Source organism: Pinus tabuliformis, chromosome Q (genome assembly GCF_031772625.1).
Source record: "Pinus tabuliformis cultivar Carrire ecotype Pingquan chromosome Q, CPIR1, whole genome shotgun sequence".
Taxonomy (NCBI): domain Eukaryota; kingdom Viridiplantae; phylum Streptophyta; class Pinopsida; order Pinales; family Pinaceae; genus Pinus; species Pinus tabuliformis.
In genome coordinates this window covers 1,305,006,507-1,305,015,240 of record NC_142296.1, presented here as the reverse complement: position 1 = coordinate 1,305,015,240, position 8,734 = coordinate 1,305,006,507, and the positions used below count along the sequence as shown (strand labels likewise).

The window sequence follows — 8,734 nt, the reverse complement described above, 5'->3', positions numbered from 1 at the left end:
CCATGGCCACGAGGTATACCTGTAGCGGTGAATTTGCAACCCCATTATAGTTAGAAGAGTCTAGAAGGAAAACTCTATTATAGAGTCTGTAAATCGTTGGATTTCTTGTACCAGACGTTAAGAGAGAAATATCTGGTCTAGAATGTCGGTTCCATGACAATAATTATGACGAGGATGAGCCCACTTATACTATTTCGACCACCGGGCCTATCTCTATTTCATGGCAGCACAACATCACCAAATATCCAGAGGGATTTCCCTACAATACTTTAGTGGCTAGTAATTGATTTGATGTCGGAAATGAAATGGGATCAATGTGGAACGCAAACAGAGAGCCATTGGTGAGCTTTGACGACGATGTTGTGACGGCGCGGGGATTTGTTATCCCTGAATCTGTTAAGAGCATATACAAAAGCTGACAGGTTCTTGCTTTATTGCCAGAAGCGAGCATGAGCCATGGAGATGAATAGAAGATGAGCATAAATGAATCTATAGACGAGGCAGTCGAATCGACAAAACTACAAAAAGGTTACAGAGGAGTGAGGCAAAGGCCATGCGGTAAGTGGGCGGCAGAAATTCACAATCCAAATAAGGTTGTTGTCATGGGCTCCTCCGTAGACTTGGTCGTTGGGCTTGCTTTGGAGAGGTATGGTCGATTGAAAGGCAAAGGTGTCAATTCTGCAAAAAATATGCAGAATATAGGTAGTTCTGCAAAATATGCAGAATAGAGGCAAGAGGGAGTTACAAGGGCAGAAAGGGAGCCAAAAAAATGGGTTGGCTCTAATATCATGTCAGGCCAAGAGGTAACTCAAATCGAATTGTGTCCTTGCATTAAGATTGATCATAGATATATCCATGGAGGGAGAAACTCTTGGGTTTCATCTCTCAATGTCTTTTCATCTTCTAATTCTCCTTATTTTCTATTCACAATATTTACATGGATTTGTTTAATCCCAAATATTAGGTGTCAACAATTTTCTTTGACTAATTGACTTCAACTTGGGGCTTCTTTTGTTAGCCTCACTCTCTTAATAATCAATAATAAATCCAATTATTAAATTAAATAAATAAAATCATGAGAATTCCTCAAACTAAGGATTCTAGTTTGGATGAGAGATCCTCTCCAACTAGATCTCCTAAATTAGTGTGTAAGTTGAGAAATTGTCTCAACCAGTGAGTCTAAGATAGGTGCACTATCTTAAGACCACTTTCTCATGTATTTAAATGTATTATTAAATTATTTGAATAAGAGAGAATTACATGAGCATGAGAGACCACATGATGGCTCTCTACCTTTTCTGTCAGTTTAACTTTTGTGCGTTAATTTGTTGTTCATATGGTTATATGGCTTTGTGATTCTTCTTCATGTGGTATCAGAGCCTCCAACCAGGTGAATATTGCAGTGTGTTTTTTATCAAAAGCACAACCATTGTTGTTTGCTATTAGAACCTACCATGGATTGCGCTGGAGAGAAAGGATCGAGCTTGGGACCCACCATGGGGTTTCTTGGTGAATAAATGTAGGAATTTACAGGGTAAGTTCCACAGAAAGAATACCAAAAGGACACCGCTCACAACCAGATCTCAAATCAATACACCAGTATTTTTGACGTGGTTAAAACCCTCAGAGTGCAAGGAGGGAAACAGTCCACGGCCTGTCCCAACGTGGGTACTACAGGCAATTTATTAATCAAAGAATGAAAATTTACATAAGCTTCTCTCATGCACGGATTACCCGAACAATGACCCTCCATGCGCTTTAAATAGAACTCATGGACCAATCGGGTGTCAAGCCACGGATCAAGTGTCGGTAATACCGAGGTGAGAGTGAACCGTCGGATCACTACATATCGTGACCGTCGGATTGTAAGTTACAAAATGTACAACGGTAAAGAAACACACTTTACCTAACTCTAACCTAACTCTATACTAGACCAAGTTGAACTTAACTATATCCTATGTGTCGGAATATCCTAACATCCCCCCTTAAGAACAACTTGGGATAGGATTGAAGGATTTACAAATATGACACAATAGGAGAAGGAAGGAGGCACTAGAGCCTATCCCCCCTTAGTGACAACTTCCTGAACTCCAAGCATATATCGAAGTTTAGTGAACTTCGCCTCTGTGAGAGCCTTTGTGAAGATGTCTGCAACCTGATCATCTGTTGGACAATATTGCACTTCAAGAACATGGTCATGAATGAGCTTTCTGATGAAGTGCATGTGTAGTTCAATGTGTTTGCTGCGCTGATGCTGGACTGGATCTTTGCATAGCTGAATGGCACTTTGATTATCACACCAAAGTGTGGTTGGATGCTGCTGCTCAAAGCCAAACTCTGATAGGATCTGACGAAGCCACAAGGCTTCCTTACTAGCTTCCACGGCACCACGATACTCTGCTTCTGCTGACGAAAGAGAAATGGCAGCCTGTTTCTTACAAGCCCATGTAATAGGTCCTGAACCAAGAGTGAAGACATAACCGGCAGTAGACTTCCGATCATCAGGGTCACCAGCCCAATCAGAATCAGTGAAACCAACTAACAGAGGAGCTGCTTTGGCACTGTAATGAATCCCAAACTGTACTGTACCTCGAACATAACGAAGTATTCTTTTAGCTGCTTTCCAATGACTTTCACGGGGGTTTTGCATAAAACGAGCAACAAGGCCAACAGCAAAGGAAAGATCAGGACGAGTATGGGTTAAATACAAGAGTTTTCCGACAAGTTGACGGTATAAGGTAGCATCAACTTCAGGAGAAGTACAAGAGACTGAAAGTTTGACTCCAGACTGAAAGGGAGAAGGGGCTGGCTTACAGTCTTCCATGTGAAAATGACGAAGAATATCACAAGCATACTTGGACTGGGAAAGGAAAATACCCTCTTGGGATTGCAAGACTTGAAGACCGAGAAAATAGTGTAAGTGTCCTAAGTCTGTCATTTCAAATTTCTTTTTAAGGCTGGACTTCACATGGTTTATAAGGTTGGGATCACTACCAGTAAGAATAAGATCATCAACATAAAGAACAAGGATGATAAGAGAGTTGCCCACTTTCTTGGTGTAGACAGTATTGTCAGAATGACACCTAGAAAAGCCAGATTCTAAAAGAAAGCTATCCATTTTGGCATACCAAGCCCGAGGAGCTTGCTTGAGGCCATAAAGGGATTTCTTAAGTCGACAAACAAGGCTGGAGTCTGTTTGTATGAAGCCAATGGGTTGTTCCATATAGATTTCTTCCTGCAAGTCCCCATGCAAGAAGGCAGATTTAACATCCATCTGATGGACTTCCCATTTTAAAGAGGCAGCAAGGGAAAGAACAAGGCGGATAGAGTTCATTTTGGCAACAGGGGAGAAGGTTTCAGTGTAGTCAATGCCTTCAACCTGTGAAAAGCCCTTAGCAACGAGACGAGCTTTATGTTTATCAACTTTCCCATCTGGTCCATACTTGGTTCTGTAAACCCATTTACATCTAACAAGTTTGCGTCCCTTTGGTAGAGGAACAAGATCCCATGTATCATTTGTCATCAATGAATGATATTCTTCATTCATAGCTGCTTCCCAATGTGGATGGCCTGAAGCTTCTGCAAAAGTGTCAGGATCATGATTTACTGGAGCTTGAGCCAGTAAAGAAGAGGCTCTTTCAAACTGAGAACGTGTACGTCGCTGATCTGTAGGATCACCGGCAAGATCACCTGCTGCATCCCGAGTAGCACGGACCCATCTTGGAAGTTGAGGATCCTGAGAAGGTGGGGGAGGATTATCATCCTCGCTTTCATCATCTGAAGAAGAAATGTTTTCAAAAGTAGAAGAGATAGGAAGAGGTGGCACATCCGCCGGACTAGGCTCGCAGGCCGATTTATTTTCATCAAATTTTACATCTCTTCTAATGATAACATTTTTGGACTTAAATGGAATAAGTCTATAACCTTTTACATCTTCAGAATATCCAACAAAAGTACATTTCTCACTCTTAGGTTCTAAAGCTTTATGCTTTTCATCTGGAATATGGGCCCATGCTTCACTTCCAAACACACGAAAGTGACTTACATCTGGTTTAATGGAACTCCAAGCTTCTTCTGGAGTGATATTCTCTAGAACCTTAGTAGGAGTGCGATTGATTATATAATTTGCACAATTAATTGCTTCGGCCCAAAAACTAAGACTGAGTCCTTTAGATTGCAGCATACAATTAGCCATTTCCTTTAAGGTGCGATTTTTCCTTTCAGCTACACCATTTTGTTGTGGAGTGTATGGAACAGTATGTTGCATTTGAATTCCATTTTCGGTGCAAAAGTTGATGAATGTGTTTTTAACATATTCTCCACCATTATCAGTTCTTAGCTTAAGAATTTGATGTCCAGATTGTTTTTCAACAAAGGCTTTGAAGGCCAAAAAAGTGTTAAATACTTCGCTCTTGAGTTTTAAGAAGTATACCCAAGTGCGTCTGGAGAAATCATCAATGAAAGTTAAGAAGTACTTGCAGCCAGAGAATGAAGCAACAGGAAGAGGACCACATAAATCACTGTGCACAAGCTGTAAAGGGGCTGAGGCGTGCCAAGAGGCACGTTTGTCAAAACTGTCCCGATGATGTTTTCCGAGTACACATCCGGAACAAACACCATCTCTGCAAGATACCATAGGAAGACCTGTCACCATATTTTCTTTACATAGATGCTGAAGGGAGCGATAGTTTAAGTGACCAAATCGCTCATGCCAAAGTTTGCTCACTTCATCATTATGAGCAACAAATACTGAGGGAAGATTGGATGACCCAAAGTTGTGAAACTTATACAACCTTTTGGAATCATCAGCAAGACCAGTAGCTAGAATCTGTTTAGGATCTTTTAGATCCTTGATTACAACATCATGAGGTGAAAATTCAACAATTTTACCTTCACCTGAATGAGTTATCTGATAGACAGATAGAAGGTTGCAGGATAAGGTTGGAACACATAATACATCATTAAACTGACCATTGTCTAGATGAACAGTTCCAGTCCCTACAACATTAAGAGATCTATCATCACCAATATATATATTTTTGGTGTTACAATCATTTAAAGAAGAAAACATGGCTTGGTTTTTGGCCATGTGACAAGAGGCTCCAGAATCAATGAGCCACTCATGAGAATGAGAAGAAGAAGAAGATACATTTAATGCATAACCAGACTGAGATGATTGACAATGACATGCAGAAAGTGCCATTCCGAAAGTTGAAGTTGAAGTAGGCTCCACATGGATGTTATGTTTCTTCATTGCGGCTTCCAAGGCTTCCATCTTCTTAAAGCATTTAGATTCTAAGTGGCCATCTCGATTACAAAAGTTACAATGTCTATCAGTCTTCTTCCATTTGTTTTTATTGGTCTTATCATTTTGCTGAAATGATCTTTCATTTTGAGGCTGAGATGGTTTAGGACCATTCTTTTGAGGATATGACTTCTTAGGATTCTTTGAATTTGGTTGCTGCTGGGCGGCTAACGCTTTCGTGGAAGAGTTTCCAAGATTAAGAAGACCAAGGTGTAAGAGTTTTTCTTGTTCTCTTATTAAGGAATCACAAAAGGAGTCAAAGGAAGGGGCCTTGTAGTCTTGTCCTTGACAAATGAAAGCTTCCCTTGTAGAATGGAAAGTGGAAACAAATACAGAGTAGGCTGGTCCCAACTTAGTAAGGATGGAATAAATAAGGTTACCATCTTCTTTCTTAACTTTAACACCTTCCAAGAGATATCTAAGGGTCTTGAATTTGGACAAGAAATCTTCAATGCAAGAAAAATTATTAGGATCCAAAGTAAGCAGCTCATTTTCAAGTTGATGGGCTCTAATTTCATTTTTAATCCCAAAAACTTTAGCAAGTTTTTCTAATGCTTCATGAGGGTCTCAAGTCCTGCAATGTGGAATCTAAGATCAGGAGAAATAGACATCCCTATCAAACCACGTGCTTGATCTTGTCTATTTTCCCATTTTGCCGCCTTGTCTTCATCTTTTGGTTTCTTCTCTTGGTTTGTGGCTATTCTGAAGAGACCTTTACTTCTAAGTAAATCTTCCATGTATTCTACCCATTGGAAGTAGTTAGTGCTGTCAAGAATGACTTGGCATGGACTTTCCATTTTAAAAAAATTGAAGCTGAAGATGCTGAAAGTAAGTGTTCCAATGGATAGATCTCGAAAAAATAGGCGGTTTTAAAAAAAAACGGCTCTGAAAAAGGCTTCCGGATGAAGAAGTTATGGCTTTTTGAAAAAAAATTGTTGACGTTGCCGGCAAAGTGCGCGAATGTGCGGGAATGAAAAAATCCGCCCCCACAAAATGGAGACTTGAACCCAAGACCTCTACTCTCTTAAAATAGCTTTGAACCAATTGATCTATACAAAAAATTTGAGAGAGAGAGAGAGAGAGAGGGGGGGGGGCCTTGGTTTGCGTGCTTGCCTTGAGAAATCTCTTTTTCCCTACAAAACACAAAACCCAACACGAATATGCAAAGAAAAACGAACCTTGCGGCTCGAAGTTAGCTTTAGCCAAAAAACTAGAAATTTTTAAAAAAAATCTCAAAGTTAGCTTTAGCCGAAAAACTAAATATTTTTCTCAATGTTTCTGATTTTCCGAGATCACACTAAGGTGCAGGGAAAAGAGCATACGCATGAGAAAAATCCTTCCTTTCTGTTTCTGATTTGCCCAGATCGCACAGAGTCGCAGGGCAAAGAGCATACGCAGAAATGAAAGGTATAGATCCGGTTAAAAAAAAAGGCTAAATAAACTGAGATCGAAATAAGCAGAGAGAAAATAACAGTAAACTGCAAAAGAAACACTGTATACCTCCCGATCTAAAAAATGACGCAGCTAGGGCTACCGGAAACCTTTTCGCGTGAAACGAAAGGGGTTCCTCACTGGAACAGATGCTCCGAACGCAACAGAGCAGTCCTCTCGGCCCGAAAGCAGTCAGAAACAGCAGATCTAGGAAACGACAGCCGCATGCAGTTCTACCGACTTCAGATTTGGATCACCAACGAACGCGGCCCTCAAATAGCTCTGATACCATGTATGAATTTACAGGGTAAGTTCCACAGAAAGAATACCAAAAGGACACCGCTCACAACCAGATCTCAAATCAATACACCAGTATTTTTGACGTGGTTAAAACCCTCAGAGTGCAAGGAGGGAAACAGTCCACGGCCTGTCCCAACGTGGGTACTACAGGCAATTTATTAATCAAAGAATGAAAATTTACATAAGCTTCTCTCATGCACGGATTACCCGAACAATGACCCTCCATGCGCTTTAAATAGAACTCATGGACCAATCGGGTGTCAAGCCACGGATCAAGTGTCGGTAATACCGAGGTGAGAGTGAACCGTCGGATCACTACATATCGTGACCGTCGGATTGTAAGTTACAAAATGTACAACGGTAAAGAAACACACTTTACCTAACTCTATACTAGACCAAGTTGAACTTAACTATATCCTATGTGTCGGAATATCCTAACAATAAAAAGGGTCGAGGTTGTCGTGAAGGCTCTGATTGTGGAGATCGAGCTAGAGAGTCACCACAACCTGAGCACTATGAAGCTCCCTTGGTGAAGCCATCATTGTGCAATTGTCGTTTCATGGGCCTGCTTCAACGAAGAACCAGTTTCAGGCCATTTCCCGCAGAGAAAATTATTCTATTTGACGTCTTCATGATCTTCACACTGACTTTGCAGTGTGCAACGTATTATGTGTTGTATGGAGGAGGCTGGTCGTCAATGCTGGTGAACTTCCATTGGTTGGAAACAAGGCTCCTGATTTTGAAGCAGAGGTTGTTTTTGATCAAGAGTTCATCAAGGTCAAGTTGTCTGAATACATTGGGAAAAAATATGTTATTCTATTTTTCTATCCTTTGGACTTCACTTTTGTCTGCCCCACAGAAATCACTGCTTTCAGTGACAGATATTCTGAGTTTGAGAAGTTGAACACTGAAATTCTTGGTGTTTCTATTGATAGTGTGTTTTCTCACCTTGCTTGGGTTCAAACTGATAGGAAAGCTGGCGGTCTTGGTGATTTGAAATATCCTCTGATATCTGATGTTACGAAGGGTATTTCAAAAGCCTACAATGTTTTGATTGCAGATCAGGGAATAGCATTACGCAGACTCTTTATTATTGACAAGGAGGGTGTGATTCAACACTCCACAATCAACAATCTAGCCATTGGTTGTAGTGTGGATGAAACATTGCGTACATTACAAGCTCTTCAATATGTTCAGGATAACCTCGATGAAGTTTTCCCAGCTGGGTGGAAGCCAGGAGACAAATCAATGAAGCCAGATCCCAAATTGAGTAAAGAATACTTTGAAGCTATCTGAAAATTAGGATGAAAATTAAATATAGCGTTGGTCCATAGCACTGCATTGTGGTCCAAGTGAAGGTTTACTCGGGATATTAAAGAATAAGGCATTCAATTTTGATTATTTTCTTGATATGTAGTTATTTTGGCTGCCTACATTGAAGGCATGACTACGAAGATCAACGTTTTTCAAGTTTGGTCGGTTATTAACCAAAGCTAGCATTTGCATGTTGTCCGGCGCCATTTTCAACAGTTCAAACAATTAACTAAAGACAAATCAGAAAAATATTGGTTGGCTCACAGCATTCGACCGTGCAAAGGTGAATTAAACGGGAATTTCGTAGAATCGATGCATGCAATTGCGATTTCGCATGTGGCTATAGTTTTTTGTACAAGACAAGTTGCTTGGCTTTAGTTTGCG

The 8,734-nt window shown here is 40.5% G+C and overlaps 1 pseudogene; it reads left to right on the top strand.

Annotated features, from left to right (window-relative positions):
• Window positions 1–473: 473 nt before the first annotated feature.
• Window positions 474–8,424, top strand: LOC149224625 (2-Cys peroxiredoxin BAS1, chloroplastic pseudogene; annotated as a pseudogene).
• Window positions 8,425–8,734: the final 310 nt, after the last annotated feature.